This window comes from Lemur catta, chromosome 6 (genome assembly GCF_020740605.2).
Source record: "Lemur catta isolate mLemCat1 chromosome 6, mLemCat1.pri, whole genome shotgun sequence".
Taxonomy (NCBI): Eukaryota; Metazoa; Chordata; class Mammalia; order Primates; family Lemuridae; genus Lemur; species Lemur catta.
In genome coordinates this window covers 42,440,926-42,458,139 of record NC_059133.1, presented here as the reverse complement: position 1 = coordinate 42,458,139, position 17,214 = coordinate 42,440,926, and the positions used below count along the sequence as shown (strand labels likewise).

The 17,214-nt window shown below is 38.1% G+C and overlaps 2 long non-coding RNA genes across 3 annotated transcripts in view; one reads left to right on the top strand and one right to left on the bottom strand.

Moving 5' to 3' along the window:
* Positions 1–12,851, bottom strand: part of LOC123639517 — a 55,120-nt gene extending 42,269 nt beyond the window's left edge. Inside the window, exons 1-2 of one of the 2 annotated variants that reach the window (XR_006735747.1) lie at positions 12,686–12,851; positions 11,316–11,383 (exon numbers count right to left, since the gene is read on the bottom strand). This is a non-coding gene — a long non-coding RNA (uncharacterized LOC123639517). Of the gene's footprint in view, positions 1–11,315; positions 11,384–11,460; positions 11,873–12,685 lie in introns of those variants that run through there. The other variant, XR_006735746.1, reaches the window with a different exon arrangement.
* A 1,157-nt stretch (positions 12,852–14,008) lies between these two features.
* Positions 14,009–16,318, top strand: LOC123640654. The gene is made up of 3 exons (XR_006736011.1): positions 14,009–14,029; positions 14,451–14,556; positions 16,245–16,318. It is a non-coding gene; the product is annotated as an uncharacterized LOC123640654 (long non-coding RNA).
* Positions 16,319–17,214: the final 896 nt, after the last annotated feature.

Genomic DNA, 17,214 nt, shown 5'->3' with positions numbered 1-17,214 from the left:
AAAAAATAGTTATCTTCCTCTTCTCTTCTTCTTGTCTTTACCCCTGAAGTGACAGTATTCAGGCATTGGTGAAAATTCTTCCACGCCTGCCAGTATTTGGACATGTATGTACTTCTCCCAGGATCACATGCCTCTCCATCTGAAATGTGGAGCATACATACACATTACCACCCTTCTCCTCCTGCCTAATTCATACTCTTCTTTGAGACATCAACTCAATTATTAACTCTTCTGTGAATCCCTTCAAGACCTCCCTAAGCAAATTCCCCCTTGTTCAGAACTGACAGCAGTTCATCCAAACTTATTCTCCCCTTCTAGTGTGGTATTATGAGTGTGTAGCTGGGAACCACACTGCCCAGCTCCCCATTGCAGTTAGGTACACCTGTATGACTAAGCTCTGTCACGTGCAAATGGAAGCACCATAGAGTGAATGTCCTCCCAGTCTTCATCTCTACCTTTCAAATCCAGCCATCCTTGGGTGCAGGGTGAGGAGGGGGCTCTTTCAATCATTCCCTCATAGCTTTCCACCAAATGTTTGGAATATCTCTAAAGCACTGTTGCTTTTATCTGCCCAGCATTCATAACCTCTTGTTCTAATAACCTGATGTTCATTTGAAAAAATGCGTCATCCTCACTCTGAGTCTCTTGATTTGGATGGACCTGACTCCACCTATTGGGCTCCAGGGAAGTGACAAATGGCCTGAGCCTCACTAATCAGTCTACTCCATCTGCTGGGCAACAGTTAGGTTAGTTCAAGGAAAGACATTTCACCAAAGTTGCTCTAACAAGAGGAGGCCCCATGAGTTTTGCTGGAAATTCTTGGGAAGAGGTATTTCTTTGCTGCTACTGTTACTCAGGTGGTACAGCATAAATATGGAGGGAGCTACCAATGGTTATCTTTGCTGCAACATGGAAAGAACCTGTTAAGATTAGCTAACTTTAAGATTAGCTCAATCCAGAGGAAGGCAGAGGCAAAATGATGGAGAAAGACAGATTCCTGGTAGGTCATTTGAGCACCTGCTCAGCCAAAATCTAGTAATACCTTTTACTCTGCAGTTGCCTGAGTAAATAAATCCCCATTTATGTTTTAAATCAGTTTGATCAAGTTTCTGCCACTTGGTATTGGGAATCCTGAATGGTGTATACCCCCCCAATAAGCCTCCATATCTATTTTTACCTCACTGAGTACAGATATCACCTGCTATCTTGTTTTATCCTCTTCCCCAAAGTTTTAAGTCCCATGAGGGTAAGGATGCCTTATTTATCTTTGGTGTCTCCCAGTGCTATAGCAAGTGCCTATCCTAGTACTTAATAAATTTTGAAACACTCTATGGACAAAACAGATTCTATGGCACCCAGGGAACTGACTGAGGAAGGTGACGACATAGTTTTGTTTTGTTTTTTTTCCTTAAGGAGCTTATAAATTACTATTAATTATTCCCAGATGTGGGTGTATTTATCCTAACTCACCAGTTCCAGCTATGAATTTGAGGAGCTATAAATTATGTGCTTCTATTGGATGGTTCCACAAATAGGTTTTCCATAAATGATGCTAACTCCATTTACCCTTAGATTTTTCCATCACTTTATCTTTTGGGGGCTGGCTTGCCTGCTTAGCTGAGCTCTCTCCAAATATCCTTCCAGTCACATGATATTAATCCATCAGTATCAGAGAAGGGCTTCAGGGGAGGGGAGAGTAAAAGGGCAGGGAGGAGAGAAGACAGAGGAAAATGAAACCACATGAAATGGGCACAGTACCAAAAACATTTTTGAAGTCTCTGGTGAAACTTTTTCTGGCATCACTACATAACAATAGCACATCATTTTCATTAACTTGAACAAACAAAACCTAATAGAGATTAAAAACCAGTACAGATGTGATATAACTTTCCACTCCTAGCCTGGACTAGGCGGCCGTATGGAGCCACTTCCCTTAACAAGGCAGGGCATGTTCTTTCAGCCTGTACCAGGACAAACAGCACATGGCACTAGAATACAACCACGCACACACAACTCTGAACTAGGTCATTCGTTCTCATTCTGCTTCTCCCTGCCATGCTCTTCACTGATGACTAATGTGATCCTGGCATTCTTTCCTCCTCAGTCTCTTAACTTTTTACTCCTTTTGTTGCTGGCCTTCATGATGCACCTTATACCTGGAAATATCTTGCTCCTTTAGTGCCAAGCAACTTTCCCCCCTTCCTCTCCTATCAAATCTTTCCTTTAGCTGAGCCTTCCAAGGCTGATCTCATTGAAACTATGTTTGTGCAACCTGAGTAGCTTTCTTGTTATCTCATGAATCATGACCATCTGAATTCCATTTCCATTTCCTTGGAGAAAAATCCTGTCTGGTGTGTGTTCTGCACAGCTCCATTTAAGGGGATGGCACTCAATAAATAAATGGTGATGATAACAGTACCATGTACATACACTCCAGAACTATTTCACAAAGAATGGATGAGTGTTGGGCCCTTGGTCCATGGACTGAACGTGTCTGGCCACCATGGGCTTTGGTCTAAGGGCATCTCACATGTTGTGTATTAGTGGCTTCCCAACTATCAGAAGTAGCAAATGGCTGTTCAAGATTTCACAAACTAAATGGTGAACACAATAACAAAACAGCTGCAAGAAATCTTAGAGATATCATTTTCCTGATGAGGACTATGAGATCCAAAGAGGCTATATTGTTCCACAGTTAAATGCCAGAAGATCTTGGGGATGCTCTCTCAGAAGATATGGGTTTTGACATGCCCAGGCAGGGCCTGTGAACTTGGGGAATGCTCCTGACTTTTTATCTGTTTCTTTCATATAAAATGAGACTAACCTGTTCTTCCTCATTTGTAGGGTTGGATGAAAATCAAATAAGATAATAGTTATGAAAGAACAGTAGTGGCCAGCAGCTCACATTTTATTGTATAGTCACCATATGCCAGGCTCTATTGGTAAAAGATTTATATGAATTATCTAATTTAATCCTTACAACAGCCCTAGAAATTAGCTATTGCTTTATCCCCACTGTACAGATGGGAAAATGAAGCACAGAAAAGGCAAGTAATTTTTCCAGTGTTTCACAGCTAGTAGATAGTAGGCCAATGATTGAAGCCAGGCATTCGAATCTAGAAGCCATTCTGTGATAGATTATCTAATTCATGAGTATGATAAAGTCAAACAACATAGAAACATGAAGCATTATTTTAAAAGCTCTCTGGAAATATGAGGTTTTGTTATGGGAAATAAATAGCATTTGAAATACATAATAATTCTTAATGGCATAAATATAAATTAATTCTTTCATCACCTTGTTTTTTTAATACCTAATATGTGTATGTAACTGTCCCTGAATAGGCCACAAGGTTGTTCCTAGTAAGTTTTCTGTCCTCAAAAGATTCAGTCTCACTTGTCTGCTTTCAAAGCTAAATAATTAACTACATGTCAGCACATGTTGGGCCTTTGCATTTTCCTTCACATTTATGTCACACTTTACTTTTGGCAGAAGTTATGGTTAGAATAAACCTTTTTCCTTTCTCTTAATGTTTCCACATGGGAACCTCTACTTCTAAGCAAGAATGGTATTAGGGTACCATACCTACCTCTCCTTCCCTCTTCACCAAGAGAAAAGAAAAGATTTCTCTGACTAGCAAATCTGTGAACAAGAACAACATGCTGCACTCAGCCCTCTGTATTTCTCCTGGATGTCCCTGTGGAGGGGCTTCCTCTGGTCTGTTCCTGGGGCAGCCTCTGCCCCCTGTGGGGAAAAAGTGCTCTGATTGCGCTTGTGATCAGTAGTTAAGTGTGTCCAACTGAGTACTGGAAATCCACATAGGTGCTATCTCAACTGCGTTTGCCAATTCACCTTCACCAATGTAGCTGATGCTTTGATGCCTACCTGACACCTGAGCTTCATTTTTCAGTTGGTTCAGAAATAGTGTATATGAAAGACAGGGGTTACTTTTTTGGTTTCCAAACATCCCCTCTATATTGCCAAGAGATATAAAAAACAAATGACATGATAAAAAGATGCGATTTAAAAAGAAAATCAAAGATATCTGAAAATAAGTTTGGCTGCCTGAGAGTATAATGGGCCCTCATTTCTGAAGATGTTCAACCATAGGGACGGGAAGGGTAAGCTAAAATTCATTATACCTGTGTTATATACTAGCAGTTATTACATGCTTTTCTTCCCCGCTTAATCCTTACAACTGCCCTTGGAATTGGATGTTGTTCGACTGATTTCATGACCGACAAAACTGAGGCTCCAGAAGCTTGAGTAATTGCCTTTAGATACTACAGATGATAAGAAAAGCAAGATTGTATTAGTATGTTTGGGCTGCCATAACAAAATACCATGGACTGTGTGGCCTAAACAACAGGAATTTTTTTGTTTGTTTGTTTGTTTTCACTGTTTGGAGGCTAGAAGTCCAAAAATCAAAGTTACAGCCAATTTGGTTTCTGGTGAGGGCTTTCTTCCTGGCTGCCATCTTGCTGTGTGCTCAGTTGGCCTTTCCTTAGTGAATGGACTGGAATCTGGCAGGGGGAGGGGTGGGGTGAAGAGAAAAGCTCTCTGGGGTCTTCTCTTATAACCTTGATTACTTTTTTAGAGGCCTCATCTCCAAAAGCAGCCAACGTTGGGGGTGAGAGCTTCAATAAATGAATTTTGGGAGTAGGACACAAGCACTCAGTTCATAACAAAGATTAAACCCAAATCTATCAGATTCTAAATTTTATTTGTCCTCTTTATTCTTTTAGCTGATGACTGCTCAGTAGGATGAAATCCAGAGACTTCCAGCCAAGATGCTTGACTAAGCAGATGCAGAAGTCCACTCTCTTTCCCAACTCCATTTAAAATTTTCTAAATATTTACTTATGTGTATGGCAAAGCTCACATCAATAAAAATGAATCTCCAGGTATAGGAACAAAGAAGGAACCCAGAGCTTAAGCTGGGAATAGAAACTGCATCTGTATGGTCTAAGGGAGTCCTGGAGCAGGATACTGACCTTGGGGTCCAGGGTTCTAAACCTATCCAAAAAACAGAATCCAATCTGCAAGGCTCATACACAGCAGGGAGGCTGGTAAATTTCTACATGCTATCCCATGGTTGCTGCATGAAGAGAGACCTTCATCAAGAGTCATGAATGGAAACAGAAAAGCCCACCAAAACCAAAAAATGAAAAACAAATTGGAATCCCAAGCCTGTACCTTGCAAGGATATGAAGTCAAATATTCTCTACCCATGCAATATTAGAAACACTAAATCAAGGCACAAGCACAAAAATGCAGTCTGCAAATATAGAGCACTGTAGGGATTTTAGCAATCTAAATACTGTCCCATAGCATCACCTCCACATTCTAGAGCTTCCAGACAAAATCACAGAACACATCACAGCAAGAGATCGTCAATGTGTAAAAGAAATGGAAGAACTCACGGCCAAGGAACTAGAGGTTATAGAGTACTATGAAAGGACAGTAAAGAAATGATTTTGCAAAGAAATAGAAACACAGAGGGGACTGAAGAAGGAGGTGAAAAGGAAGAAGGAGGAGAAGGAGAAGAAGTAGAAGGAGATGGAGATGGAGACGGTGAAAGAGAGGAGATGATTTGGGGGAAAAAAACCAAGTAGAAATTCTAAAAATTAAAAATTATAATGCACTAGATGAGAGATTTTAAGATGTAAAAGGAGGGCGGGATGGAATGGTTTAAATAAGTTCAAAGTTTCCTCCAACCCTGAGTGTCTCTCTTTCTATTTCATAACAAGAAATCCCAGGTCCAGACAAACCTGTGTCTCAATAAGTGAATTCACATTTCCTGGTTCCAGGAGCCTGAGAAGATGTTTTTGTCCAATGGACAGGCCATTGACAATTTGTTCATCTGCTGACATGATTCCCCATCTACGTTTAATTTGATCTTGCCTCATTCACTTGACTATCCTCTTTCTCCCCTTGGACTAACCCTAACAATTTGAAAACTGATAATGCTTCTGAACATGCAGTAGCCTAGTGTCCTTTGACCTCTTTATCATAAAAGCCCTGTTGCCCCTTGCAAGGGTGAGCGCAGAGTCTCCCCTGGCAAGAATATTTTCCAACATTCAATCACCATGTAGAGTAGTTTCACACTACAAGAAGTTGAGCTCAGGCGCTTTCCATGTATGACCACTTCAAATAACCTTTTCCCATTATTTAAACTGAATTTATTAATAAACAAACACTTGATTCCTCTTGTCCCTGTTCCCTGTGAATTAATTCCCTTTAATTAATTTAATTAGTTCTCCTTTTACTCTAAGAATTTTACTTGCAAATTTCTTCATCTAAATTGTATTTGTTTTGTATTTGCAATTTCAAATTAAAGCAAAAAGAAAGTGAGGCTCCTAAGGAGGTACAATGAAAGAACCAGCTGAAAAAGATTCAAAAGCTCTTCAGATATGTCTTTTTGTCCGAGAAGGGAGTAAGCTAGGGGATGATGCAGAGATAACGGTGCAGAACCAAACATTCCTTAACCAGAAAGCCACTGTGGGAGTAAATATAATGGCTCAGAAACGTGCGATAAGGGAATCTCCCAGAGCCTAAACAAGCCCATTGCCAACGATGTCTTTGTGTCCGCAGCCCCTCCTGAACAGATGTAAGTGTGCTTGTTAATTGTTGTTAGTTGCTTTCTGGTAAGGGACCCCAATTTATTGTAAACCCCCTCTAAGGCAAGTTTTATTTAGAACCTTTCTTCCTACTTCCTTCTGTTTTAAGTATTCTAGACAGATCTGGAAGTATTTGAGGAGAGTCTGAATTCTACCTATCCCTCCCTCCCCTGGACCAGATGCTGGCCTAGGTCTATATAAATCCAGGATCTACATAAACTCACAAAGATCTAAACACAGTCAGGGGGCTCCAGAGTTATCCTAGAGCTTAAAAGTGTAGTCAAGGGGCCATATCCCTGAAAATTCTGGAAGACTGACATTTTCTGTAGTATTTTTAATACACTAGCCTTGTGGGAAAATTTTATTTAAAAAGTCTCCATTTGACTGTATCTTGCAAAAATGAGAATTTCATTGATTGTCTTTAAGTCCATATGTCTGCAGCTTCTCCGGCTGGAGTAAAATGGATAGCAGGGTTACCATTTATCAGCTCATTCATTCAGCACATTTGTCTCCAGGGAAGGCAGCATGCAAGAGAATGGATTTCTTTGAAATCACACAAGCCTGGATCCCAATCCCACATCACACTGGCAAGTACCATCTCTGAGCTCTGAGACTCAGGTTTTAGTTATAGTGATAGCATTATCTCACAATAATCCTTTCATTTTTATTTTATTATGCCTTTTTATGGATAGAAAAAAATAAAGCTTGAAAGAAACCATCTCATGGTGGTTTTATGGAGGAGGTAAAAACTGAGTTGAGTCTTGACTGATGGATAGAATAAAAAGAAACGACTTTCCAGGAGTACCCATTATGAGCCAGAGTCCAAAGATAAAAACTAAGAAAGCATGTTGGGGCTATTAAGCCACCCTTGCTGGCACACAGAGCTCATCTAGAAAAGAAGGTATCAGCAATTAATGTATATAAAAATTATTTGGAGAGGCTGGGTTTCATTTTTAATAAGTACCCAGTTTTATTCTGGTGCATGTGATCTAAGGACCATACTTCAAGAGAGAATAATAATAATAACAGGAAATAAGAACAAAAATATAGTTTGAACTTAATCCCCAAGATGAAGTGAAATCAACTAAATATTTTCCTTTTTTTAAGAGACGTGGGTCTCTCTGTGTTGCCCAGGCTGGAATGCAGTGAGTGGCACGATCATAGCTCATTACTACAGCCTCAAACTTCTAGGCTCAAGTGATTCTACTGCCTCAGCCTCCCAGGCAGCTGGGACCATCGGCGCAGGCCACCACACTCAGCTCAAAATCAACTAGATATTTTTGAGCAGGAGAGTGATGTGAGGCATGCATTCATTTTTAAACGTGATAATTTTGGTGTGGTACCTCTGTGCTTCAGAGACAATATTGTCTGAAACTTCCTCAGCACAAAGAGAACAGCTGAATTTAGCATTTTCTCAGATTCATGGTCAAATCTAGCTTCTCTAATTCTCCAGTTACCTTAAAGCCTACATTTATGAAGTACCTAAAACCTAATTAAAAATTGTCTGAATAGATCTCCATGCTGTGAACATTGGAGACAAGAGACATGATTAAAATGGTATGTTTCAAGTACACTATCTCCTCATAATTTTGCATTTCTTCTCTTTACTTTTATTTTTTTTTAATTTGAAGAGGTCTTTATCAAGTGCATGCAGTAACAGTCCTTTTGATCCATCTTGTGTATATAGCCATTATGTTCAGAGATTGAAATTCACACCCAAGAAAACCACGAGGCATGATTAGAATCAATGATATTGTTTCTTCAAACCACTCATGAATACCAATCTTGTACCTTAGCATATCTCTTTATAAAATGCTATGAAAAAATATCTTAGGAAAAATATTCATGTTTACTGAGCAGTCAAAGGAAAACAATATATAATACTATAATATTTTACCTCTTTGTTTATAAAATTTAAAAATGAGGATGATTCAATTTCTGACAGAAGAGCCTAAAATACATGACAGCTGATTTACTCCTATCACTTTTAAGTCATTTTAGCCCTAGTAAAATCACATGAAAGCCCCACTGATCTCTCCTATATGATGTTCTTTGTTAATTTGGACCTCACTCCCCGTTTCTTGATTTATTTTCTTTCTATAATAAGTCCCAGAACAATGATGCTGGGTCATCTGCCTTGATGTTCAATTGATGATCATCATAGGTCAAAAGTCCATAGAAGAAAGAAAAGCAATGTTTGTTGATGAAGTCACATGAGTTGATGAAATCTATAAAGAGCAGCTGTTCTTCTAGTCAAGTCAACCAAAATTTCCTTAACAGTGACCCCTAATTTTTTATCCTATGGTATTGATGGTGGCCCAAGTTTTGTGCTTTAGTGTGAGTTTATAAAGTTTCCTGTATGAACTTAAGTAAGATTTTGGAGAAATGAACTTAATAAGGTATTGATTACGTGGATGAAATCTATATGATTTCATCAGGAAATTCTTGACTGAAAGGAAAACCTTTGTTCCTTCATTCCTTGTTTTAATGTCCCCTTATTTGCTTTTTATTATCAGGTTAAAATATCTTTCGTTTTTTGACCTTCCCACAAACCAGTAAAAACTGCTCTGCTGCAAAGAAAGGAAAAGAGACCAAGAGCAAAGCCAGATGCACAAACATCGAGCACACACTCCTGAAGCTCTCTGTGGTCTTATCGCCACAGAATATACTTTTCTAAATGTTTCAAAGACTACATGATACCATGCACTGGTGCTCCACATCTGAGGATGATGTTCCTTTCAAGGCTAGGAGAATGGGACAGAACCTTTAACAGCAGTTTATCCAATCCAAAATTTATATAAATCATACAATTTGGAGAAATATTTTGAAAGAATTCCTAAGTAGATTCCTGAGATTTCACTCCATTTAACACTTAATGTCAACTCTTTTTACCTGAAGAGTTTAATGTAGTGTCAGTTAAAAAATGGAAAATAATTCTTATTTTCTTTGAGAAAGAAAAATATTATGACTCTTAAACCCACCTAATTTTAGAAATACAAAATCATTCAGTCTACAGCATGTCTAGAAGAGTCCAGAGATGGGTCATATGATGTTTCCTGCCCATTTTTTTCTTAAAAATAATTTAAACTTGTGGATATTTGCACCTGGGAATGCTTTTCCCACTAATCAGCCTAAAAAGACTATGAAAGTCAGTATTACCAATTTACTGGCAGACTCTGAGCTGTAGTGGCATTTCGCACATAATGTAACAGTCTTTCCTTAATTCAGAACCTCTAAGCAGGGGTTGGAAACAGGCCAGCACATCTGCTATATATCCCTGTATATATCATCACCACCTAAATAGAGATACATTTTGAAACTTGAACATTTTAGAATAATTTTTTTCTTCATTTCTTCTTTAGAGAATTTAAATTTATTTCTTTGTTATTTTATTTCCAGATTGCCAGACTGGAGCATTTGCACAATTTGATTTCTTTTAATACTCATAAATAAAATTTCAGGATAAACATCTATATTTTTGTGCTTTGTTTCATGTGCTATGAGACATTAGGAATTTTATAGAAAGCGTTATTTTTAAAATGCCATATCAGAATGAAAATATCCTCTAAAGTCTAAAGTAAATCGTTTGCGTTTTCTTCACACAACAGATTTTCTTTATGCTATATGAATTCCAGAAACTATCTCTTCTCCCTTCTGCTCAACAGATTAAATATTTGTGTGCACCTCTAAAGTTTTGAAGTGGGTCTTTTAACAATATGCTTAGATCCCGTCCTACAAATCAGTAGGAAAAAGACGACTCATTAGAAAAGTGGGTAAAGATTTGAACAGACATTTCACAAAAGAGGATTTCCAGGTGCCTAAAAACCATGAACACATGAAAAGGTGCTTACATTAGCTATCAGAAAAAAATGTAAATTAAAACTATAATGTAATACCAGTGTACATTCACCAGTACAACTAAAATGGACAAAACAGAAAATCCAAGTATTGAAATTTTGTGGAGCAACCAGGACTTTCATATTGCTGGTGAGAAAGTAAATGGTAAAGGTAAAGACATTTTATAAAGCAGCTTGGCAGTTTTCTAAACCTGATTAGATGCCTTTCCTATAACCCAACAACTTCCTACCTGGGCATATATGCCCAACAAAAATGTGTATCTATGTTCACCCAAAGATAGGTACTAGGATGTTCTTAAAAGTAATGTTTGTAGTAGTCAAAAACTAGAAGCTACCCAAATGGTTTTCAGTGGTAGAATGGATAAAAAAGTATTGGTACAATGGAATTCTCTCAGTTAAGGAATGAACAGTCTTAAACTACATGCTGCCATACGGATGAACCTCACAAACAATGAACACTATATGATTCCACTTATGCAAAGTACAAAATTTGGCAAAATAATCTATAATACTAGAACTCAATGTAGTGGTTACTCTTGGAGGATCATGACTAAAGAGGAACATCTAAAAATATGTTAACTATCTAAAAATATATTTCAGATTTTTATTATGTATATGTAAGACTGTTTTGAAATATGAATAAATGAAAAAAATTAGGTTATGAAAGAGTATGCCTGATACAATGAGTGCCAGGGCCATTGCCTTGCTTATTCCAGTAGTACTGTTCACATTTTTATTCTATGTATAAGGCAATCCCAGTTGCTATAAAATACACAACTTGTCTAATTGTACATGACCACCCTTCCAGGTATCTACCAAAATGTTTTTAGTGCTTACCTCTGAACAGTGGAATTACAGGCATTTTTATTTTCCTCTTTGTAAATTTTTTGCACTTTCAAAAATATCTGTAAGAAAAATGCGTGGCTTTTTTTAAAAAATAAAAAAATGAAAGTTAAAATAGTATAAATCCCAACACACTTACTTCAATTATTATACAAGAAAGCTGTAAGTTACAATTTCATTATCATCAATTCCATTCTTTGAGCTGAGCTTGGTGCTTGTCAAAAAGCATGAAAGAAAATTTACTTTTTACTTCCTGGAACCTATGATCAAAGTCAACCTACAATAATGCAATGGATGCATGGATATAAAATAGAAACATAGGGAAATGGTCTTTGAACATAGAAACCACTTCTAACAAATACGAGTTTACGATTCTCTTTTCTCCTGCTGGAACTCTCCACATTCTTCAATGCCTGGTTTAAGTTCCAAAGTCCTTTATGAAGAACTTCTGGACCATGCCAGCCAAATGAGCTGCCCTCCCTTCCCCAAACTCCAGTTGCATTTTTAATTGGTACAACTTGTTCAGTTCTTAGCAAATTCTGACTAAGCTGTCTTCCCAATTAGATAGAAGCTTTTTGAGAGCAGGGAGGACCAAGGCACTTTTATACTGCTCAGTAAACACTCCTCCTCCTCACTGTACCTCTCATACTGCTTTGTATTACAAACAAAATATTTATTAGTGCACAATAAATATATGGTTGACTGGTGAATCACAGTCAAGGCTTCTATTAATGCTGGTGGTTAAGGAGGAGAGCTGTAAACCCAACAGCAAAGGAAGGATATAAAGAGATAATCAGGATTACTGCCCACCACTTCTAGAAGAGTGAAGGTTTAAACCTAGGAGGACAAAGACTAGCGTTCCTCCATTTTAATTAAACCATTTCAGAGAGTCCAGTTATTCCTATAGGTAAGGAGGGGCATATACCAAGGGAAGGCTTGAGAGGCTCCTGGGAATGTGTGAGTCACACCATGCCTCCCACAAGCCTTACCACCCAGCTTGCACGTGGCAGAGATGAAGGGAGTGGCTTCCATTAGAGTGTGTTCATCCATGGCAAATGGATTATAGCTTTTCTTTCTGAGCCACTCTAGCCAGATTAATCATTGAGCAGCAGTCCTAAAGAAGACCCAAACTAAATTATCAAGTAAAGTATGTATTTAGGAATTAAAGTCTAGGTGAAGTTCCTAGTTTGCAAACTCTGGACGTGATGATTGGGGATGCAAAGGCAGGAAACAAGATTAGAAACACAGAGCAGAGTCTCTTTGACAAATAAACTTCTGGAGAGGAGTTTCAAGAAAACAAACAAGATCAGGTGTTCACCAGTCAGAACAATTGTATGCATAGTGGAAGCGTCACATCAACTTACAATGCTGAAATCAAATTGGGCTGGACATGTAAAGACGGAGTGTGGAGTTTGGAAAGGGATACAACATGACACCAGCGCGACAGATCAGGAAGTTCCTGGGCCTCACAGATGAGGATCTGCTGGTACCTCTTCTTCCTGATCCAGGCTCCAAATCACCTGCTGTTTCTTTCAAGCTGCCTACATTTTTTTCACAATCAAGAGCCATCGATTCACGTGTATCCTATGAACCCAACCATCGTGGGAAATCTGAAAGAATAGAGAAAAAACATTTTCTAATTTCCATTGCTAAGGGTCATTATCCTTGCACCTTCCTATGTTAAAAAAAAAAAGGAGAGCACATCAATTTCAACCTAATTTTGCTCCTATTTCCTCACTGAACAAGCTGATAAAAAAAAAATTCATGTGGGTTATTTTTTCTTTTATGGATGTTTCATTGATTAAAGCTCCTATTCCACTAAAAATAAAGCCAGCTGTCCTTACAATCTTTATCATTTGCAGTTCTGCAAATGACCCACAGTGAACTCATTAGTAAAGATATAGAACTGGAAGAGAAAGAGTGTGGGTTTATAAAATGTCTCCTGGACTTGAACCAGCCTCAGGTTAGAATTAATATTAATGAAAATGCACTAGAAAAAACAATCAAAGACAATAAAAATTAACCACATAAAACACCACTGATTCATTTAAAAACATTCTTGCCCTCCCCCATCATTACACCTGCACAGGGAGAACAGGTCAGATGGAAAAGATCTTGCAACATTGCCTGGAGATTAAGGTTCCAGGCAAACCACAGAGGGCACATAATTCCCGAGGACAGAATGGAACATCTTCTGCCTGGGGTCAGATTTGAGGAGGTTACAGGAAACATATTTCACGGGATCCTGTCTTCAGATCCTATTCAAATGGCTCCTGAATGAAAAGTGTTTTGAAGATGGTTACAGAAATGCAGGCTCTGTCGAAGACCTTGTGTAGAGGATTTACTCCTTAATAGTCTTAACCAATACAATAGAAGCCAGTTTATAATTATTCTGTTTTTTTCATAAATATGCGTTCCTGTGTTTATCCTCTTTTGCCACCATTTTGAATGTAATCTAATTTGTCATATGTTGAGAAAATGATTTTTAAAATATTTTTATGTGAAGTTAAGGAATAGAATGAGATATTTATGTAATGAAGATGAAAAGAGTAAGATGCTTTCTCAAAAGGACCCATGCCCTGGTCTGTCACGTTCACAGACTTTAAATTCCATAGAACTCTTCGTATAACAGAATGACGTTTGTTTTCCTAACCACAGGAGAAGAGATCCTAAAAAGGAAAAACTGTCTCCAGGGACGCAAAGTACTGGTAAAGCAACATGGCAACATGCATAATGCAAAAAACAGGTTAAATTTAGTGATGGATGAACATCAAATGATTTCCATCTCTGTTTCTATTTAGATACTTATTCAAAGCATGTCGAAATGATAGAAACCTCGTGGGCCTACATAACTGAACTAAAAAAATTTTTATTGAGCATTTTTCCTCACAGCATTCTCTCTCTCTCTTTCTCTCTCTCTCTCTCTCCCTCTGTTTTTCCCTTCCTTCTTTTTGTTTCTTTGCATAAAATCTGGAATGTAAAAGTCAAGAACTACACAAAGACAAAAACAAACGTTTTTATAAATTTATAAATATGGTTATGTCTGTTAGGCTAAAGTAGGATTCTATGTTTGTTCAGTTACTTTTCCCACATAATCATATTAAACCTGTTTCTCTTCATGCCGTGCAGGATGGGGTGACTACATGCCAAAAAAAAAAGCCAAAAACCTCCAATGTCTTCAAAGGATACTTTGTGAATAATGAGGAAATATAATGCCACCATCTTGGATGTAGAGGTAGCTTCCTTTCAAATTTTTTAAAAATTACTTATTTTTTAATACTTTAATAATGTATGTAGTAATACATATTTTTGTCCCTGGTAAAAGTATGCAAAGGACAGAAAATTGAGAATTACTAGGCCTTGATGAGATCCAAGATTTGTCACTTAGTCTCTGTAAAGTGTTCCCTTCAGTAAATTTGGAAGAATCTTAACCATGCATTCCTTTGAAGTTAAAATGAGAAAATAGAAATGATTATACCTAAAGGTTCTGAAGAAAGTTGTCACGCCAGGCCTAAAAATACAGAGAAAAGGAAAGACAGAGGTTCAAGGATTTACCCCAGAATCCTAGTCACTAGAAGACCTAGACAAAAGCCACAAAACTTTTGGAGTTCTAATCCTGCGGTCTCACCCAATTCCTGATGCCAATGTTTTGAAATGTGCCACATGAAACCTTTACTCAATAACATTTCATTTGCTGAAAACCCTGCCTATTCGGAACAGAATTAGAACCAGAAGGAAGGCATGGAAAGGGAAAACAAAAGACAGTCTCTGAACAATCTAAAACAAGGACTCTTAATTTTATGCACTTTTCTCAAGGATAACCCCTTAAGCTTTTCCTGAGACTAATTACTTTTACTTTATATAGAAATCTAACAACAGTAATAATATGGGTTGCCAACCCATAATGAATTTTTTAAAAAGAAAGGGACCACTAGTCAAACAACTTACAAAAGACAGTTACTGTTCAATGCATTGATGTGTGGAGTGAAGCTGAGTTCAGATATGCCTTGTATGAATTTAGGTGATGTTACCACTGGTATTTGGTACTTAGCAGAATCCCAAGATTTTCATTGTATAAAAATATGTCATGGGCAGAGCAATGTTTCTGTACATTAATGGAGATGTTAGAGCAGAGAGATGTGGCCACAGATTTCAGGCTGTATGGAGCCCTTGAATGGAAAATTACCACCATTTTAGAAATAGGTTCAGAAATAGGACATTATGTGTTGATAAGAAGTTGTTCTAGGATAGAACAAGAGCGCTGGACTTAAATCCCCCCATTTCATCCCTGAAATGTTATAAATTCATGAGTCCTAGCAATTCTGCTATAGGAACACCTCCTAAATCTAAACAAGAGATGGATGCCAGCCAGAGAGGTAAAGTTAAGACAATGAGATCCAGAGTCTCATGTACCCGCGAGGAACTCAAAGCAGCTTTAATAAAAAGAGTATCACATGGAGTTTGGGGTCATGGATGGATGAGTCTCACACATGGAAGTTGCTAAGGAGAATACAAGACCATGGAGGAACTGATCTCCATTACCTCTCTGATCTCATCTCCTAATAGTTCTTATTCCAGCCTTCTTCCTAACTTCCTTGCTATTCCTTAAATAAGCAACACACTGTCTTTGCAGCACTGTAGATGTGGATTCCCTCCTCCTGAAATGACTTCCCCCAGATATAAACATGGGTAACTCCCTCGCTTCCTATAAGTCTTCTCTCAGGTATCATCTTGTCAATGAGAGTCACTATAACCATCGTATTTCAGATACGATGAGGGTTCAAACACTCTCTCCCAGATCCCTGATTCCTGTTCATCCCTGCTGTATTTTTTCCATACCACTTACTTTCTAATAAACAATATATTTATCTATTATGTTTCCTATTACTTATTATAGTTATATTATCATCTGCCTCCTTCCAGTGCTCCAGGAAAGCTGGGACTTTTGTCTATTTTGTTTACTGCTGCAGCCTAAGGCCATGGAAGAATGTCTGACAAACAGTAAGTATTCAATAAATATTGATGATTTTGATGGATGAATCAATCAACAGATCTGTGAAGGAAGCACTAGCAATGAGTAGACCCACTGCAGACAACAGGCATGATAGACGGTGAGCAGAGGGATAACAGAAGCTGGGAGGGGTGTGAATGATACGAAGAGGAACCTTTCCTTAGGGAAAGAGCTGAGGTCCTGTCACTTGACAAGTGGGGACTATTGATTCAGCAGACTTGGGAACAAATGGTTAGAATGACCTTATTTAAGATCCACTAACTTGTGGGATCCAGGCGATGTTCAGGTTACCGATGCAAACATCCCCATGCATATCAAAAGTGTCTGCGGCCATTACTTAAAAAAAATGCAATTTTAAAGAACATGTTCCTGATGCTACCTTGAGACATTGAAAAAAGGTTTCTTATGTTCAATTTGTTTGGGGAAATCCATGATATATCTTAGGACTATTTCCATCAAAGTTATTTAAATATAAAGATACTGAGGCTAGGCTTTCATATCTGGGAAACTGTCTTCTGTAAAATACCTCAACCTTGAACAATGGAGCAAGCAGTGGCAAGGCAGAACCACAGGTTCAATTCTCTGTTTCAGGCACAGCAGGGATGATGCCTCTTGGTCTGAGATGAACAGGACTCTGGCATCAGAACTGAGCATAGGCACAGGAAATGGACCCCATGATTAAGCACATTAAGGTCAAAGAGACCTAGAACAAAGATCCAAGAAAAGAAGACACACTTTTTGTTTCAGTAAACCCAGGAAGGATGAAACAAGAAGAAAAACTCAACTTCAAAACATTGTCAGGAAACTGAAACACTAAAAACAAAAAGAACTGTGCATAAACACTGCATTCCGCTAGCTCCCAATGGTCAAAGCAGGAACAAT